We start from the raw sequence: 19,975 nt of genomic DNA on the forward strand, positions 1-19,975 counted from the left end.
TCTTACTCCATCACCAGGCTCTGGAATTTTTTCTGTTTCAAAAATCTGTTTGGCAATCTGAACCTGTCTTTCTCGTAGAGCGTGAAGCAAGGCATTTTCGAGGGGTGCAGTGTGACTTCAGAGAGTGCTTTTAGTTCGGTTCATGTTGACACGTGAACAGAATGATTAGAGCTGTACTTCAATAGGCTTAGCATAGAAACACTGCATTTCGTAGGAAGGTAAATTCAGCCTGTTTCCTTGCAGGGTGATAGCATTAGAGTTAAATGACATGGAGACTTTTGTGAATTTTAAAACATCTTTTTGGAAGTTGGTGAAGGAGAAAATTAACTAGAGTCCTTTTTCCGTGATCTAAATATGCCCCCCTTGAAAGAAGTTACACATTTCAAATAAATAATCTTGGCTTAGCAATTTTTATGAAAAAATTATAATTTTTTTGTTTCTTATATGTTTGTATAATATGGGTATTTCTTGTAAATGTCATATTAATGCTTGCTATTCTGTTATACCATTAATATTACAGCAATATGTAATATATAACATGGACTGTAAGTTAAACATTATATTAAGTGCAAAATTAGTTTGGTTCTGCAAACTACAAAAAGTAATATCAATAATTAATACTCTTTTATACAGCTTGTTCTTCTTCTTCAGACACTTTGCTTTATAATTGTTTTATTGAACATCCTCCTGTGCATTTTTTATGGATGTGATGGTGACATTTTCAAATGAGAACAAAATTATGCCACCTCAGTAATAGAATAGAATACATATTAATGTTCTGAATTATTTTCAACTAATACTACCAGTTAACATATATTTGATATTTTCTCAGTTCTAAGTGTACTTCATATATTTTCTTTTCTTTTCTTCCTTTAAAGGTAGCTTTATGTTACCTGTATGTCTTTCTGCAGATGAGTAAATTGAGGGTTAAGAGAGTTAAGAATCTGTTCTTCAGTTACAGAGCAAGCAAGCAGAGTTGGGATATGCATGCACCAAGCTTATGTACTCTGGGATTTCATGTTTATGAAATGAAATATTGAAATGGAAGGGATTGTTTAGATATTGTAATTCATTTTTTTAGTGGTGATTGGTGTCTGGCTCATAGAGGCTGCTCTAGGCACATAGTCATAGTAGATGCGTAATAATTGCTGAATGACTTCCAGGGTCCACGGTCCAGTTCTTGCATTTACACTGGATCCTGAAAAATGATGGAAACTTCCTGGATTTAAGTTTCTCAGATTGAAAAATAATGAAATTAAATGTTGAAAAATGGGACATGCACATGCAAGAAAGTGAAATTGGACCCTTATTTTACATTATACACAACAATTAGTGAAAATCAACTCAAAATGGATTAAATACTTAAACTGTAGCTGTATAACTCCTAGAAGAACGCACAAGGGAATATCTTCATGACATTAACCTTGGCAGTGCCTTCAAGGATTCGACACAAAGAGCATAGGCAGCAAAACCAAAAATAAACAAGTGGTACTCACCAAATTGCAAAGCTTCTGCCCAGCAAAGGGAACAAACAACATTAAAAATGCAACCTACAGAATCTGATAAGATAAGAGCTAATCTGATAAGAGTTAATCTCCAGAACATATGAGAGTATCAATAAACTAATAAACTGATTTCAAAAGTGGGTTAAGAACTTGAATAGACATTTCTCCAAAGAAGACATACCAATAGCCAAGAGGTATATTTAAAAATGATCAGTATCACTAGTCACTGGAGAAAAGCAAATCGACCTACAGTGACCTATCATCTCACACCTGTCAGGATGGCTGTTATTAAAAAAAAAAAAGACAAGTGTTGGCACGGATGTGGAGAAATTGAAACCCTTGTAAACTGTTGGTAGGAATGCAAAATGCTGTAATTGCTATGGAAAACAGTATGGAGGCTGTTAAAAAAATAATAAATGTGGAACTACCATATGATCCAGTCATCTCACTTCTGGGTATTTATCCAAAGGATTGAAGTGAGTATCTCAAGAAGATATTAGCACACCCATGTTTATTGCAAAACTGTTCATAATAGCCAAGATGTGGAAAAATCCTAAATGTTTATTAACAGATGAATGGATAAAGAACAAGTGCTATATAATATAATGGAATACCATTCAGCTTTAAAAAGAAGGAGCTTCTGTACAGTGTGATAACATGTATGGACCTTGAGGTCATTATACTATAAGTGAAATAAGCCAGTCAGAGAAAGATAAATACTGCATGATTTACTGTATCCTATTATTACATGGGGTATCTAAAATAGTTAAATTCATAGAATCGAAGGGTAGAATGGTGGTTGCCAGGGGTTGGGTGAAGAGGGAGATGGGGAATTACCAATCAACAGGCGTAAAGTTTCACGTAATCATGATGAAAACGCTCTTGAGATGTGCCACAGAGCACCGTGCCTGTCGCCAGCAACACTGTCTCGTACACTTACACTTGTTAGGAGGTTAGGTATGTTGTGTTTTTAACCACAGTAAAATAACATTAAAAAAAGTTTAGATTAACTCTCAGATACAATGCTCCTTGTTCAAATGAAGTCTTTTTCAGAAGCAATTTTTTGTAGAATAAATAAAATCAGGCATGTTCTTCCTGGAGATGCAGTAGTGGGATCAGCGGGTGGTTATAAGCCTCCTTTGCTCTGTTTTGCCCACCCCTAGGCAGTTTGAAATGTACTGGATTAGATGATCTTTCAGCTCAAGGATAATTTGAGGTCTAGATCTCCTTGACCATAATCTCCTGAAAGTCTGACTTGTACTTGGAAGTGGCCTTAGGAACATGTACAGTGTGGAGCTGAACAACAGGAGTGAACTGCTGTTGAGGGGAGGGCTGCCTGCCGTGCTCAACTGTGTCCAGTTCTCACAGGATTCAATTTAAGGATACAGTCGTGACTAGCATTTGTTTTATTAGGGACTGTGCTATTCTCTTTTTTGGGGGAATAAATTTCTCTTCCTTCTGAAAATACTTTTCTTTTTCCTCCCTGCCCTTAGGAATTTAAAACATTTACTTGACATGTGTATTCTCCTTTTTGGGGCACTTTAGTTACTTGTCTTCACTTTTGCTGGGACAGGCAAGGAAAAATGGGAGTTTTAGATTACAGAAATCTTTCTACCAGCTGAAGTGTTTCCTTGTATAGTGACTTCTTGCTCTTACACTTCTAGACAAAACTTACTGTGTTCATAAACTGGAGAAAAATATATTTTTCATTTTTCAAATATATAATCTTGAGAAAGCTTTACATTTTGCTTTCTCAAGATTACAAAATCTTTTAAAATGGGGACTATAAAAAGGAGCAGAGGCAGAAGTCTTCAGATGTAGGGTCAGAATATGGCCCAGATTTGACTGGTAGGGCACACTATTTGATGGCTTCCCAGCATTTATTTGCCAACTTTGGGGAACCTGACTTCAGCTCCTACAGTTTACATCAAGACAATCAGTGCATTTCATCCCTCTGGCTCTAGTGAGGTATGCAGGGTGAGTATGTGACCTAAGCCAATTCAGTACAGTGAGTCACAGGGCTTTGGTTGACATTTTAGAACAACAGTGCTTTCTTTCTTGGTGAACTTAAGCAGAGGGACTAGTTAGCCTTAGGTATTGCTGGCCCTATGTTGGAATGAGCTAAAATGGAGAAATGAAATGGAGCCTGAATCGCTGGATCAGGCCATATCTGAACTCATACTTCTTATCTTTGCAGTTATGGGAGTTAATAAATCTCCTTTATGTGTAAGTTAGTTTGAATAAGTCATTGCCCCTGAATGAATTTTGCCTGATATATCAAAGCCTTTGGTACTTTTGCCTGGACCTTCCTAATTTACTTTACTTTCCTAGAAGTAAAATCTCTGGTCTGCTTAGACCTGAACTTCCTCACCTATTAAATGGAGAGTTTGTACTGGGCTGCACAAAAAAAATATGTTGGGTTACTTTCTCTCTCTGCTTCCAAGAGGTAGAACTCATGTCTGTTAGATCAGAAATTTGTTGACTCCCCCCTACCTATTTAGAAAGACTCTAGGAATGTGGATTTTTCCCATACCATACGTAGAACAGCTATAATGTCAGATACTTTTAGTCAATTTTACAATCTATGATCAACTCTTTCCTTTTTTATCCCAGAAATATAGGGAAGCTAAGATTAATGATACCAAAGATAAGCAGTCTGTCCTGATGTAAATCTATTAATTTTGCTGTTTTTTTTAAACATAACATACTGGCTTTCTACGCTCAGCTAGCTATATCCTAAATGTTGTCAGTAGTTAAAATAATTATTTGAGAATAATTATTTTATTACAAATCTTTCAGTACAGATCTTTCACCTAGTGTTACAATGGTAACTCAGAGCAGATGCCTCAAAGTCCATTATCAAATTCACACGTAAGGAAAAGCACAGAAGTGTTTTGGTACTTGGACATTGTTCTGGGGGAATTTTAATGAGAGTTTGGAAGTTCATAAGGACTTTAACCATCTGTTTAAAAAGATAGCTAAGGAACCAAGTAGATTTTTAAAGCTGAACGGTTGGTGACGGTGGTGGTCGGGAGGTGTTGGTGGGAAATAACGTTTATTGGGTCGTGCCAGATGGTGCCAGGCAGCAGTCAGGGCCCTGCAAGAATTCAGTGAGCGGTAATTTGCAGCAATCCAGTTTCATGTAGTGAAGATTCCTGCAAGGCATACATTTCTTTTTCTTTTTGAAAATGACAGCTTTGATATGTGTGACTCAGTGATGAATGACTTTGTGAAACACTATTCATGAAAGGTAGATGTGCTCTTCCAGATTGCACTGCAGGACATTTCATGTTTTTTTTTAATGAATGTGCACTTTACAGATCTTGCAGACTTTGTATCAGACTCTTCTTGGTCTTATCTATAAAGAAAAATTACGTGATCATATTTAGGTCTTATATTGCTGTTATGCTTGCTAACCAGACTTTAACAAAGAGCTTTCCTGTGTTCTGAAGTATTACTTAAATTAAAAATGTTTAAACTTTACAATTTTAATTTAAAGCCAACCATAATATTAGCCTAGAGGAGTTTGCCCCAGAGTTCAGATGCGTCTGCCATTTTGAATGGATGCTCCAGGGACCTGTCTTATTTTGTTTCTCTCAAGAACACCTTGTTAAATTTGGTGATCATGTCCAAAGTCAGCAATGCATGCTGAGTTTCACGAGTTATTTGGCTATACATTGGGTTGCATTTTTTAAAGCTGTCACTATTTTCATTGAATTCTATAGTGTTATATTGATTTATAGTTTGTGTGTATGTGTGATGGTTACATTGCTTTCTGCAGTTTAAAAAATAGTTTAAAATAGTACTTTTTAATCATGCTCTTAAGGTGAAAATCTAGTAGATAAAATTTAGAAAACAGATGACCTCAAGTTAACTTACGTGTCAGCTTTTCAAAAAAGATGTTTAATTTAAAGCATTTCATTTTCTTTCGAAAGTTATTTAAAGGGTACTTTTTCCTGGGGTAGAATAATAGGAGTTACTTTAAAGAAAGGTTATTTCCGCTTTCAACATTGGCCTAATATTTGCCTTCTCTGCTTGGAAGTTATTTGTATGTAATCTACTCACCCAAAGTCCCCACGTTTTGCCGACAATAGCCGGTAAACTCAGGTGATCTGGATGCAGCTAGCGCCAACCGCAGGCTGGGTTCACAAGCAAGGGGCAGCAGCAGCTCTGGTGGACAGAGCTGTTCCTTCACTCCTCGTGGGTCACTGATGAATTGATCTGCCTCCAAACCTGCATCGATGCATTAGTATTTCTGTTAAATTCAGCAAGTTCCGGTAGCGTTATCAGGATCAGATGCGTGAGTGTCCTGAGACGAGAAGACCTGTGTAAGAAGTACGCAGTGCGCAGGCGCTTTGGGATGGACGGGGTGGGAGGTCGGTGGGGAAAATAAAGTCATTAGGAGAGAACCAATGTTTGAGATTCGTTTCGAAGCATTACACAACCTTTTTGGTGAGAGGAGATGGGGGAGAGCCTTCCATTGGCAGAAAGGGCATGTGTAAAGACTGGGAGTTTCAGATTATTAAGCCTTAAATAGGCTGTTCATGAAGAAAACTGGCATGTAATTGTGTCTTAAACGCCAGTTCCAGGAGTGTTCACGCACTTTGCTAGGCAGAGGGGAATCGCTCAAGGCTTGAAAAGCAGTAACTTGGAACTGGGCTTAACGGAGAGCAGTTGAAGCTGCCTAGGAAGAGCTGGAATGCATTCGGAAGTTGCTCAAAGAGTAAAGGGCCTGACTGCGTTGCAGGAGAAGTGGAAAGAAAGAGACAAATTCCTGGCGGATTGAGTATGTGGAATCCATTGTGTCTGGCAATTCTTTGGATATAAAGGATGAGGGAGACGTGTTAAGGAAAACTCCAAAGTTTTGAGGCTGTGTGTCTCTGGAATGTTGGTTATTTTATTAACAGAAATTGGGGGGATCAGAAGGATGAACAGTTTGTGGAAATAAAATACAGGAATTCAGTAAAATAGATCCCCCATCATTCTAGAAGGAAAATGTCACATCTTACAATTAAATGTGTTTGTTTCTTAAATGTTAGTATCTGCAAATCATTCTCATTGACATATGAAATTCTTTTATAAATTTCTTAGGCAAAAGAAATAAAAAGACATATAGGCAATGTATTGTTGCCAGTATATGTATTATTGTGCGTGATGGCAGACCAGTTCCATTTTAATCTTGGTAAAACTAAAAACAGTTCAGAGTTGAGATCTTTGAGCTCTTAGAGCTCAATGTAATATTTAATGGGTGATAAAAGGAGACAGGTGAATTCATAATAAATTACTCCTGTGCTGCAATTAATATTTAATAATAGTCAAACAATGACTTGAGGTGACATTTACTAAGTCACACAAAATCCATGACGTAATTTAGTGTGATGTTACATTTGTATTTTATAAGTTTTAACTTGACATATTTTCCAAATGTTTTAGATATGGCTTAAGTGATTTTATTGATTACCTTAAGATTTACTTAAAAAAACAAACGAAATGATCTGTGGCATAAATATATGTGGCACATATATTTCAAACCAACCAAAGCAACACTTCTTAAAAATGTTAGCTTCTTTAGGTAGAGGAACTTGAAACTTGGCTAAGATAATAATGGTTTAAAGAATCCTAAGTGCTTAATACAACGAGTGTCCCAAGACATTTCTCTTACTTCACACTTACAGTTACAGCCGTCATAAAACATTTGTTTGGTAATGCTTTGGGGGATTGTGGTACGTTTTTAAAACTTGGGCAGGATGACATTAAGTAGAGAAATGTAAATTAGAAAGAGTTGGTTTTCTCAAGGTCCATCCACGCTGTTGCAAATGTCAGAATTTCATTTTATGGCTGACTAGTATTCTATTATATATGAGTATATGTATCACATCTTCTTTATCTAGTTTTCTGTCGAGGGACACTTTGGTTGTTTCCATGCCTCGCCACTGTGAATAGTACTACAGAGAACATAGGGGTACATATATCTTTATGAACAAATGGATATTGAGAATATCATGCTAAATGAAATAGGTAGAAAAAGTCAAGAACCATGTGATCTCACTCATACATGGGATATCGGACTGAAAGTCATAAACGATCGAAGAAGACAAGCATATAAAACCTCACAGACACAGACAGCAGTATGGTGGCTACCCGGGAAAGGAGGCTGGGGAAATAGTATGGTGGAGGGGTCAGAGATAGGGTGACTGAAGGAGAATTGACTGCAGGTGGTTAATATATAATGCAGTATACAGATGATGTATTATAGACCTGTGCACTTGAAACCTATACAATTTTGTTAACCAATGCCACCCGATAAATTTAATTTACAAAGGAAATAGTAGGAACCTTTAATATGTGCCAGTAGCTATACTACAACTCTGTTCTCTATGTTCCCACATCATATTTGCTCCTTGACAACTTTTGGATCTCTTCTGTTATCATCTCACTGCTGAAACTATTTTTGCAAAGGTCACGAGTTACCTCTTCTGTTGCAAAATCTACTGACCTCTTTTCAGTCCTTTTGCTATACCAGGATCATTTGACACTTAGGTGTCCCTTCTCGGAACTGTTCTCTGTCCTCTCCTGACCTGCTCCTTACCACCTGTGCTGATGCTTCTGCGTTTCCTTTGTGGCTTCCCCACCTCGATCGCCCCCTGTTGGTGCTCTCATGAGTTTAGTCTGAGGCTTTCTTCCCTGGCCCGTTCCTGGCTCATTCCACTTAATGATAACTTCATTTATCGGCACTCACTGCTGATGGCTCTTGTATCTTTAATCCCTAGAACAGGTCTCTCCCTCACAGAACAGACCCTTTCATACAGTTTCTACTCATCTTCACTTGGAACGTCAACGGGAGCTTCAAGTTGGGCATGCCCCATGTCCCAGACTGAAGTCATCTTCCTCCCCTTCCCCCACTGACTCGCTTCTCTTCTTGTGTCCTCTGTATTAGTAAACTGCACTATGATTCCCCCGTAGTCAAAACGAGAAACCTAGAAATTGGCCACAGTATCTTGACTGCTGTCTATCTCAAGTTTTTAAATCCTTCCTGTTTTATTTCCTTAATACCTCTCCAGAGTGGCCACCCATCTCTGGTTTCATTGCTACAGCCTTAGTTTGGGACTCCATCATTTCTCATGGTGAGTTGCTTTTTGACTGTTTTCCCTGCAGCCAGTTTTGCTCCTTCCATTTTAGTATCTGTTTTATAGTCAAAGTGACTTTATGAAAACTCATTCTTAATGGGTTCGTCAGAATAAAATGCAAGATGCTCATGAGATATGGCCATGAGGTGCTCGAATACATGGTACAGCTGAACTCTTCGGATCTGGTATTTCATCACATTCTCTGGCTGGCTCCCAGTGGTCTTCACGCTTCTGCTGTCGCTCAGATCTGCCTGTTCCCTGCTACTCCATTGAGCTCTCTGTCCCTCTGTGCTCCTGTGGCACGCTGTCTTGAATTCTGAGGCGGTGAATTGCAATAATTTGTTTGTTATACTTTTAGTATTTACGGATCAGGACTGTGAAGTTTTTGCACATGCACTTATTACTTGTAAAGTATTTAACACAAGGCCAGTAAGTGTATGATAGGAATGGCAAGTGAATTAATGAATAACTAAACTAAGATCAATAAAACCTACATTCTGTTCTGAAGTAGCTCACAGCCTAGCGAGATTTGTATATATAAATAATTTTAAAAAACCATCAACAAACAATTGTGACAGAGTGCGGTATAGGCTATTGAAACTTCAGTGCGAAGTTTTCAAGTAGAAAGTGACTACATGCTAATGTCTCAAGAGCATGTCTCTGGAAGATAGTGGTAATAAATGACACGCATGTTCAAGGATGCAACCGTGTGGCTTTGAAATGAGGTGTTGTTGTAACGCTTGAGGTGTTCAGAGTACTTAAAATTCATCTTTATTGACTTTTTAAAAATGCTACCTGTCTTTTTATTTTTTGGCCAGTTTTAGGACAAGTGAACAAATGTGAGTGAGGGTGTTTTAAATTTCTGGACATTTACTTGGCCAGCTAGGAGGCATGAGGATCATTGCTTATTTTTCTTGCCCTTTCTGAAACTACTACAACAATTTCTATTATCTAGTAAGATTTCACATGATTCTGGCCTATGACTCTATGCTTTATGATTAATTCACTAATTACAAGAAATATAGTTCTTTTTTTCTCTGTCAAAAGCATTTAAAAGGACATAATGTCTTTTGAAGAACTTTGGGCTGTTTGATAAACTCCCAGATTAAAAAATGCCATTGTGATGTAGTTTTCCTCATTTAATCATGGAGCAGAATCCGGCTGAAAAAAATTACTGACCTTTCTGATTTGTAAAGTTGTAAATAACTGTGTGCCGTGTACTTTTATGTTGCTTAGAATAGCCAATGCTGTGGATACTAACTCCGATTCCCAGGCCAGGGTCTCTTCAGTTGGCTTTCTGATCACGACCCTGGGGCCCTGGAATCCTGAGGGCAGTTAAGGAGCCTGTGAGGAAGCAGAGGAGAAGGTGGGCAGGCTGTTGCTGGAGCTCCAAGGCCCTTCCTTGCGTTTACCGCTCTTCAATCAGACGATCAGATTAGCTGCTTTGATGTTATCTATTGGAGGTTTGGTTTTTTTAAAAAAGGATATTATATAAGAGGGGAAGAAAAAGACTTCTAAAATAGTTTGAAAACTGTTGGTTCACTTAATGAAAATATTCAAGGAAATCATCTTGTTGACAATGGGGAAACCCACAAACATAGAAAACGTACAATTTTTCTTTCACTAACTACTCCATCCACGAGTCCCCTGCAGTGACATTGTGGGGAGCTCTATGTTTCAAAGGGCGAGGCCCTCAAGGTGTCCTGTCTCATTTGTTTTCCATCCAAGACTTTAACTCACCACATAGTGTTTCCATGGTCTGGGCACAGGACCTTTGGACCAGGGCCTGACTATGTTTGGGAGAGTGGCAGGTAGAAATTTGGGGGATGGTGGAAAACAGAATTTTAATGCTTCTTAAGAGCAAGGGAAAGGGGTGCTGATTTTGCCAGTGTCACGGTGTTCGCATCATAATGCTAAGACTTCCACGCCTGGAAGCTGAAGGGTCAGGTCAGAGTTTTATAGATTTTGGCCAAAGGCTGTTCCAAGGGAAAAAGTAAATATTTAAAGCTGCTGACCATTGCCCGAACTTATTTTATTATTTTGGCCGCATACTTCTCTCTCCCACCCCAAATAGGGTTAACTTAGGTATAAAATTCAGATCATTACCATGGTAACCACACACAGAGAGCACAAAGACGTGCTGTTTGTTTTAGTTTCATAGTGATGGAAAGAAAACACACATAGAGATGCTTATAAGGGACACAGATGATGGTACAAAACCATTGTCTGTAAGAGATAGGTTGGGATGGACTTGGCCTATAAAATAATTTGCATCATAGAGAAAGACAAATACCATATGACCTCACTTGTATGTGGAATCTAATGAACAAAATAAACTGATGAACAAAACAGAAACAGAGGCATGGATGCATGGAACAGATGGACAGCTGTCAGAGGGGAGGGAGGAGGGGGAACTGGATGAAAGAAGGGGAAGGGATTAGCCGAAGAACATATGTGCACGACCCATAGACACAGCTAACGGTGTGGTGATGTCCACATGGAAGGGGGGGGCTGGGGGGAGGTGGGCAAAGGGTGGGGAATGGGGCCATCTGTAATAGTATCAGTGATAAATATAAAAAATGTATCAGGGAAAAGGAAATTTGGATTTTTCTTTACTTCCTGTAACATTGGAAAAATTATATGTCATTCCTTAAGAAATAATTTATATCCTAGAAGCAGAATCTGGGGATTAACTGTATCTTTTTAAACACTTAAAAAGTTGGTAGTGTTGATTCAAAATGCTATTTTAAAAAGCTCACTTTCAAATTAGATTTTTTGGGGAAATTGCAACTGTCCATTGGAAGGATGGTATTCTTTGCGGCAAAGACGGTGAAATGTCTGTTGCCGTATTGAAGAAGGTTTAGGGTAGTTCATCACGAGCAGATGAGTTTGTCAGATACATCCTCACACACACATCCCTGTTTGGGCCTCAGAGGAGAAATTCCAGGGCCGTAGTGCAAGAGATACTAAGTATTTGTACAACATTATCTCTCAGATAAGTAGATATTTTATTAATGCACATATTAAGAGGAAACAGTTTAAGCGCAGGGATTAATCGTAACTAGGGCAAAGATAGTATTGGAGTTTATCACATTTGCTGGACTGAGTTAGAGTTGGGGGTCAGCGCAAGTGCTTAAGTATGTCACTCACAAGGTTCTGATTCACGGGGAGCATCACTGGACTCAAAGTACTGTCATAGCTACAGTCGCTTCATTTCTAATTGTAAAAGCGATATGTGTTTGTAACCCAAATTGTGTTTAGTTCTTCTACTTAAAGGAAACCTCTGTGCATATTTTGGTGTCTTTTTTTATTTCTTGGTGTGAGTGTGCACATTATATAAAACATAAATATAATACATTTTATATAATGTAAATATATTAAAATTTGAATCAAACATGCCTATGGTTTTGCAAACTGTATTTTAGTTCATTTAACAATTCTTCATTCTGTGCCTACCACAACCCCTAGATTCTCTATCCCATTAGATATTCTTTGAAAGCATGATTTTTAACGACTCCTTGATATTCTATTATATGATCATTTAACTGTCTCCTTATTGTTAGACATGCACAGTGCTTCAGTTTTTAGCTATTAAAGGAATATTAAATTATTATCATTTTATCTCTCTCTCTTTTTTTTTCTATTTCAATGTATTGGATTATTTCCTGAAGAAAAAGTCCAGTAAATTTAATAGAATTTTAATAATCCTCAATTTAATGGCACTGTGGTTGGGGACAATCAGATGAACTTAAGCTTTTATAGAGCCCAAACAATAGGATATTCAAGAGGAAATGTAAGACATGAGTACTGTGGTTGCCTTGTCAGTACCCAGGGTTCTAGATGGAGTTTAAGTGGCCTGAACTTGAACGTGACTTTAGTGTGGGTGTGTCGAGGTTGTAACAAGGTGCGATTGCCTAATATGTCCCAGATATCTGTTACGACAGTGATATTGTACACTGAGCTCGTCATTTTTCATTATTGTTCTTGAGGTAATTTCAACACCCGATTCTTACGCACAAAACAACTACTAGAGCCTACCCGTCTCGGCACTCTCCTGGGTCACCGATGCTGGGAAAGCATTTCACTGTGTCATGACCCCTGAGCAAAAGTAGAGGAACATTTTAAGAGAAAATCCCTTCCCAATGTGTAGGTATTCTGTTGTTTTGTATGATAATCAACAAATTTCGCTTTGATTGAATTTTGAACTGTGAACGGCATGTGGTCCTTTTAGAAACACCCTGCAGTAGCTACTGGCTGTAAGATAAAAGATAAGCCCCAGTCCCCCTCCCCTCTCTCTTCTCTTCTGTGTGGGTGTGGGGCGGGGGCTGGGTGTGCGAGTGTGTGCATGCACACACATTCTCACGTGTCTGTTTTTTCAAACAGGCGATTTGGTTCATTTCAGTCATTTGCAGCATCCACAAATATTTAGTCAAAAGTGTTTAATCTTCCCACGAAGTGCTTCAGAGATTCGTCATATGAGATCATTGGTTTCTCTCTAGTGCTAAGTCATAGCAAATTATCATCTTTTTTAAGTTTGATTTTGTAGAGTGTTAAATGCTATTTAAATTTCCCTGAGATATGAAGCCATTTATTTTTCTCCTAATCACTTAAAATAGCAAGAACTAATCAACTGGAGTTTTTCTCCTTTTTATGAATACACCGACCCACCCCTGACTCACGTGCATGTTTCGGCTTTTAGGTCAGTGGGAACTTTTCCCAGCCGTGTTTTCTTTTTTCCCCTTCATTCCTAATTTCTCTGAGGAACAAACGGCAGCATAGTTAAGCATTAGAAACTTGTGGCTGAAGGTGCTAACCTAAACATCAGTGCCAGGATACGACTGAGACTTAATAGACTAATTAATTTGTCTACTGCCCCCCTGACCTGGGGATTTCGTACAATGGGCTGTACTGAAGGAACCGAGGGTCTGGTATCCAAAGTGGAGAAACGCAACGTTGTGTGCTTTATACATCAACATGCAATTAATACCGGGTTCTTTAAGAAAATAGATTTTGAAAATGGAACTTTATTCGATCACATGTTTTGAAAGTACGATACTGCAAGATTCTGTGTGCCTTTTTGTTTTCGTTTTCTTCTTTTCCATTTTATAGCAGTGCTAAACAGAACCCTCACATTATTTGATCCAAATGTGCAGCTGACCTCCAGAGGAGCCTAATTATATAGACTAGCACAGTTTCTGTGTTACCTATTCTGGTGTAGTAGTATGTGCTCACGGCCACAGTAACTCTTAGGAAAAAATAGGAACTTGAAACTTGAATGACATTTTAAAAAGTGTTTGCATTATGAATTCCTGACAGTGGTATTCATGTTTCTTTCAGTACGAAGATTAGTTTTATTTCCTCTTATATTCCTTTTCTTGCTTCTCCTTCATTTTGGAGACAGTTTAAATGTACTTCAAGGGCAGTTAACATTTCACTGCCACTGAATTCATGGCACTGGGCAGAAGCTGAATTGAATAAATCTATTCATATTAGCTTGCCAGTGTGTGGGTTATGCATCTTTCTGGATTGTGAACTTGCAGAGAGGTACCACATAAACGCTTTCCTGTTAGGGTTTTACTTAGAACAGAGTTTTCACGTTTGGGTCGTTTGCTCCTTTGGAAGCACTCGCGAGACCGCCTGACGCCTGCTGAGCAGAGGGCCAGCGCGCTTCGGGCTCTGCGGGGAAGCGGTGCACGCGGCTGGGCGCTGGGCGCTGGGCGCTGGGTGCTGGGCTCCAGCCCCGCTGAGGCTCGGAGTCCAGCAGCGGAGTCGCACAAAGCGCAGGAGAAACTCCTTGTTTGAGGTTTCACTTTCCATGTTTTCACTTATCTGCAGTCAACCACAGTCTAAAATTATTAAATGGAAAATACTAGAAATAAATAATTTATAATTTTAAATTGCGCGCTGTTCTGAGTGTTGTGGTGAAGTATCTTGCTGTTCCTCTGCGTCCCTCCTGGGAGGCGAATCATTTCTTGGTCCGGGGTGTCTACGCTGTGTCCTCTGCCCACCCGTTGGTCAGAAGTAGCCATCTGAGTTATCAGAGGGACTACGTTCATAAAACCTTTATTCTGGTGTTCTGTTACAATTGTTCTATTTTATTATTAGTTGTGGTTGTTATTCCCTTAACTGTGCCCAACTTGTAAATTTAACATTATCACGGGTATGTTTGTATAAAAAAATCGCGTATATCGTGTATTCTGTGGCATCCACTGGGGGTTCGTGGGACCTATGCCCTGTGGAAAGGGGGACTCCTGCAAACACAACGAGTAATGATACAACTCAAGACAAAGCTGCTTGTTATGCGCAAATTACACGGGGCGAAGGGATAGACAAGTGACGAATGCGGTGCGATGTTTTCTTAGCCAAACTGTTCGGGGAATAGCTTTCACGGAGACCATGTTAGAGCTGAGAAGGAGTCAATGAGAGGCCTTTGGGTAGGTGCTGCTCTCTTTCAGGGACTGGCGGCCACTTCACCTGGAGGCCTATGCAAGGTTTCGTGTACTTCTCAGAACAGGCACAGCGCATCGGCATAGAGGATGCTCAGAGGATGTTGGCACGATGAATGAAATAAGTCTTGGCTCATGATTTAAAGAGAAATTGCTTTATCTTTCTAAAGTTATGTTGCTTCCAGTCGTGGAGTGAAAGATTTAGGGGTGTGCTTTTTTGTGTTTTTTTTTTTGGTTAAAATGTAATGTGAGCCTCACATTGAATTTTTTGTACTTATTTGTTATTTCTTTTATTTTACAGGTTTCAGCGTGGTCAAGAGAGTGACTGTATCTGACGTGGATGTACCTTGTGTGAATCCTCCAGAGCATTGTGTGCTGCGAATACCTGCGGCGTATTTGTCTGGTTGGTATTCTGAAGCAAGTCCGATTTGCCGTGCTAGCACATCTCGTGGAAATTAAATTACGGATATTAGGGAAAACCACAAAATGATTTCGTGTGTCAGCGTATGTTGAGGCAACTCACCGGACGTCTAACGAGATCACACAGAAGTTAGTTAAGGTGTTAACTCGGTCACTTGAGTTCTTGTGGGTGGTGGGGAGAAAGGGGCGGTACTAGTGCAGGCAAGATGTCAAGTGGCAGAGAGGCCAAACGGAGAGAGTGATTGTAGACTTTATTTACTTTATTTACTGCCTTCAAGTGAATTTTATTTGTGCCCATTTTCAAAAGAAAACCTGATGAACAGGTATATTTGCAGCCTTCGCTTTGACAGGTTGGGGGTGGGCGGGAGGGATGGAATTCTGTTACCTGGGAACACTTAGACTTTGAAAGACAGTCCGAGATCAGTAGCTAGATAAACACAGTTTCCAGTTTAGGCCTTAAAATATTATTCTTGACCTGTTTCTTCTTGTTTATACATTGGGAACTGGGGTTTCAAAGATAGAAAAAAATATTTAACTTATGCTCGAACCAAGACTGGATTTGACTTTTCAGTAAAGATTCACGTTAAATGTTGATGTTGCTCAGAGCCCTTTCTTTAGCTCTTCTCTTTACTCACTCAGTTCACTTGTGTCCATCCACACCTGTGCTTCCAGTTACCATGATTCCATTCCTGCATCTCTTAGATCAGATCTGTATCATTTCTCAGTTATACTCCAAAATAGCTTCCAAACGTCTGTGCACTTCCCCCTTTCCAAACTGTCTCCCATCCTGTCAGCCAAAGGTACGTCTGACCTTACCACTCTATTTTCAGTAATCGTCGATGCCTCCAAGATTACGTCCTGTGGTGGGTAGGGCCCTTCAGCTTCATCAGATCCTTGCCTGCCATTCTAATCTTGTCAATACCCTTTCTGCCCCTGTGCTTGTAGCCTATGAATTCTTTGTAGTTTCTCAGTTCCTCTGCTTGCTCATTTATTCATGGTTCCGTTCCTTTGCACTTTCTGTTCCCTGTTTCTTGAATGCCATTCCCACCTCTTGTTTACTTGGGAAATTTTTATTTATCCTTCATGATTCTACTTAAGGTTTAATATTATTTTCTGTGATTCTTCCCTTGGAAGAGGTAGGTACTTCTGTTCTCTCCTTCCATAAGCCTTGAATTCACCGCTGGTTTGATTCTCCATCACACCGTGAAGGGTTTCCGTGGCTGTCTTACAGTGCTCGGGACACCCTGTATGGATAGACTCCACCTTCTGTTTCCCTCTTTATCCCCAGCCCTCAGCACGCTACCTAGTAGGGGTTCAGTTGGCAGGAGTTGGATGAGTAAATTAATACCTGCTTTGTGTTTAGCACCATGATATTTATAGTAGAAGGAAAAATATAAGTGTGTCTTAGTTCCTCTCCTCAATAAGGTTGTCATTTTTATTTGGTGGACAAGACGTAAACACATGAAATAATTAGGGAACACAAGATAAATCATAGTATACAAATGGATTATTTATATTTTAAAAGTTTAGTAGATGTACCTACAAATTCACTCATACAGGCACACACATACCTGCATATGTCAGTGAAGGAAGAGCAAAGGTCAAGTTTAAGTATGACAGCGGCTTCATGAGCTAGATAAGAATTTAGTGGAATAGTGAGGGAGTATACCTTATTAAGGCTTAGGTAGTTTGTACAGGTTTAACATACAGGCAGCATTGATCGTTTTATCTGTAAACGGCCAAAAATCAAGCAGGAGAAATTGGAACATTGAATGAAAGTTGAGGTTGATTCTGGGTATATGTTGGAAAGAGATTAATCCATATACAGTGAAATCTGTATAACTAAGGATAATTATTTTCTCAGTAATTAAGTCCTATATGCAGATGTCCAAGTAGGAAGTGGAATGATTGAACAATTAGAAGAATCTTGTAGTGACAGTAAGGTAAGACTTCTCTTTGGGCTTTAAACAATAGTTGTAAACAGTACTTATTGGGATTCAAGATATTATAACCACAACACTGTTCACCCTTGTGGAGAAAATGAAAGGAAAACCAGAAATAAAAACAAAACAAGCCAGAGTCATGTTTGCAGTTGAACAGTGAGAAGGGTTTATATTGAATTGGGCATGATTGCCAGGTGTAAAAGAAACCATTTTCCTGGGAGTTAAAAAAGAGAAAACCAGTTGGAGTGAGCAGGAAGTTCACAAACAGAGCAAGGAATGAAGTATACAGAGGCTGAAGTCTGTAGCCACAATAGGCAACTATACCTTTCTCATTTATGTATCAGTTCCCAATGTGCATCGAACATAATGCTGACTCAGTCTAGGATATGTGAAGCAGAAGGAAAATTTAGGAAACTTTATAACCCCGCTGTTTGCATCAGATCCCACGGTCCCACACCTGTCATCTCCTTTGCACTTCCAATGGTCTCCTTGTGTGTGTGTTGTATGCGGTGTCCAGAAGTTTTAGCTGTACTAATGGGAGAAATAGGAGTACGTACTTATACTCAATCTCAGTCCAAATCACTGAGGTTTTTAAAGTTTTTTAATGTATTTTTTCCCATTACCATTTATCCCCCTTATACCCTCCTACCCCCTGCACTCACCACACCGTTGTCCATGTCCATGAGTGCTTTTTCCTTTTAAAAGTTACTTTTTGGCCCCCAGAATTTAGGACTGGAGCATGAGCTTTTCAAACACAGGGAGATAGTGGTAGCTTCAAGATGCTGTGGATTCTGTGGCATGACAGAAAATAACTAGATTAATAGCTACATCTGCCACATACCAAACCCACTTTAAAAGCACATTATAATTTTCACAATACTCTGTTTCTATGACAACCCTATTTGGAAGGGAATCTAGGGCAAAGAGAGGTTTTTGAGCTTTGCCCAAGACCCCAGACAATATGATTCTATAATCTGAACTTTTAATCATGGTGTCCCTCTACCATTTGAGAAGTAAAAAAAAACAAGTTTAGGGCTCTGACGTCCTAAATTGGGAATCACCAACTTTCAACAAATGATTAAGGAAATTTATGATGGAACCAGATGCTTAAAGTGATGGATTCTTAAAAGAATTCTGTATGTGAGCCAAAAGGACTATAACTACCAATTTAAATTTTCCCCACATTTCTTCTTTACTCTAGAATTAATTTCACAGCTTCTATAATTAAGGGGTAATCCAATACTATGAGTTCAAAACTAGGGTAACAACTAAACTCTTTAACATGAAATTAATAGTTCTTGACAATATGGTGGTCTGTGATATTATTAGGTTGTCATGAAAATTTTAAAGTTACAGTTTGAAAGTGGGCTTGAGTGCCCATTGTACTTGCATATTTGGAAATTTTCCTAGACAAATGCGGAATGAGTTTTTGCTTGATTTTGGCAAGTTTGTAAAATTCATGAACTTTGTTATATAAAGTCAGGTCCAAAGGACACTGGTAAGTAACAGTTAATATCTAGCCATAGCTTTCTTATTTTCTCATAAATCCTTGATAGAAGCAATCAGGTGGAGGTGGTATGTTACTAATAATTTTATTATATGTAGCAAAACATCTCAGTTGTTATTTTACAAGTTTTCGGGTTAGTGATTGTGTTTTCTGATTTCATAGGTTGGTGTAACTTTTTCCAGATATTGCCTAGGAAAATGTCTTGTTCTGGTTTGAGACATTTTAAAGCAAAAGTCATTTTAGGACACCTCAGCCACAATCAAAGGAAGCCAACACTTATGAAAGTACCTGGTGAATTTGAACAGTATCCTAGTTAGTGTGGTCAAGGCTTTAACATGAATTGTTTGTCTTGAATCAGATACTGTTTATGAGTTAATCCAATACTACTCCCTCCCCACTTATTTTTTTGGTCTAGGAACCAGGCCAACAATACTAATGCATTTGTGGTATTATTATGATGATATAAAAATCAAACATTTATGAAATAACAGAACAAGAATTGTTCAAGATACAATTAGACACTGGATCTGGTTATTTTTTTTTCCAAATCTGACTTCTTATAAATTGAGGCTTTTGCAATATTGCTTCTGGGATTTTCACCGCGCCAAAGTCTCTGCAGATAAAAATTTCTGTAGTCTTATGAGAGCTTTGTTTTTAAGGATTCTGTTCTGTCTCTATCACAGTTGTTGAACATGTGAAGAATTAGCATTTACCGAGTTGCACAGTACATACAGGCTGCCATCGTAGGAGGCTGCTAATTTGCTAGTTAATTTAGAGTGTTAGTTCAGCAGGTTTTTTCCTCTTTTATTGTGTTGTCAGGGATGCACAAAGGCCACTGTAATGATATTGAATTTGTTCCTCTCCTTTATGCTGAACTGACTGTATTTCCAAGCTCTGCTACTTTGTTCTCCGTTGATCTCCAGAATTCGCCCCTGAAGTCCATTCTCACTTTCATAGTCCTCTTCAAGTCTTCATCCTCGAATGACCAGTGTGTGGCACAGACTTTTAACTGAGTTCTGTTTCTGAT

The 19,975-nt window shown here is 38.8% G+C and overlaps 1 protein-coding gene across 5 annotated transcripts in view; it reads left to right on the forward strand.

Annotated features, from left to right (window-relative positions):
- Positions 1-19,975, forward strand: part of BMPR1B (bone morphogenetic protein receptor type 1B) — a 349,197-nt gene that overhangs the window by 135,619 nt on the left and 193,603 nt on the right. For all 5 annotated transcript variants that reach the window (XM_071221262.1, XM_053923237.1, XM_053923241.1 and 2 more), the window contains exon 2: positions 15,380-15,481. The gene's annotated coding sequence lies outside the window, so the exon portion shown is untranslated. The remainder of the gene's footprint in view (positions 1-15,379; positions 15,482-19,975) is intronic.

Source organism: Desmodus rotundus, chromosome 4 (genome assembly GCF_022682495.2).
Source record: "Desmodus rotundus isolate HL8 chromosome 4, HLdesRot8A.1, whole genome shotgun sequence".
Classification (NCBI taxonomy): Eukaryota; Metazoa; Chordata; class Mammalia; order Chiroptera; family Phyllostomidae; genus Desmodus; species Desmodus rotundus.